The sequence below is a fragment of the Mastomys coucha genome, unplaced genomic scaffold (genome assembly GCF_008632895.1).
Source record: "Mastomys coucha isolate ucsf_1 unplaced genomic scaffold, UCSF_Mcou_1 pScaffold15, whole genome shotgun sequence".
NCBI lineage: Eukaryota > Metazoa > Chordata > Mammalia > Rodentia > Muridae > Mastomys > Mastomys coucha.
Window position 1 is genome coordinate 135,365,753 of NW_022196897.1, and position 1,079 is coordinate 135,366,831.

A 1,079-nucleotide genomic window follows, 5' to 3' on the forward strand; every position below is an offset into this window, starting at 1 on the left:
ATAATATAAAATACCTTGGTGTAACTCTAACTAAGCAAGTAAAAAATCTGTTTGACAAGAACTTCAAGCCTTTGAAGAAGGAAATTGAAGAAGATCTCACAAGATGAAAAGATCTCCCATGCTCCTGGATTGGCAGGATTAATATAGTAGAAATGGCCATCTTACCAAAGGCAATCTACAGATTCAATGCAATCCCCATCAAAATTCCAACTTAATTCTTCACAGACTTAGAAAGGGCAATTTGCAAATTCATCTGGAACAACAAAAACCCAAGATAGCCAAAACTATTCTCAACAATAAAGGAACCTCTGGTGAAATCACCATCCTGGACCTTAAGCTGTACTACAGAGCAATTGTGATTAAAAACTGTATGGTATTGGTACAGTGACAAGCAGGTAGATAAATGGACAGAATTGAAGACCCAGATATGAACCCACACACCTATGGTGACTTGATCTTTGACAAAGGAGCTAAAATCATACAGTGGAAAAAAGACAGCATTTTCACAAATGGTGCTGGCTCAACTGGCGGTTAGCATGTAGAAGAATGCAAATTGATCCTTTCCTATCTCCTTGTACAAAGCTCAAGTCCAAGTGGATCAAGGACCTCCACATCAAACCAGATACACTGAAACTAATAGAAAAAAAAATGGAGAAGAGCCTCGGGGACGTAGGCACTGGGGAAATTTTCCTGAACAGAATACCAATAGCTTCTGCTCTAAGATCAAGAATTGACAAATGGGACCTCATAAAGTTGCAAAGCTTTTGTAAGGCAAAAGACACTGTCAAAAGGCCAAAACAGCAACCAATAAATTGGGAAAAGATGTTTACCAATCCTATATCTGATAGAGAGCTAATATCCAAAATATACAAAGAACTCAAGAAGTTAAGACTCCAGAGAACAAAATAACACTATTTAAAAATGGGGTACAGGCCAGGCGTTGGTGCGCACGCCTTTAATCCCAGCACTTGGGAAGCAGAGGCAGGCAGATTTCTGAATTTGTGGCCAGCCTAGTCTACAGAGTGAGTATCAGGATAACCGGGGCTACACAGAGAAACCCTGTCTCGAAAAACCAAAAA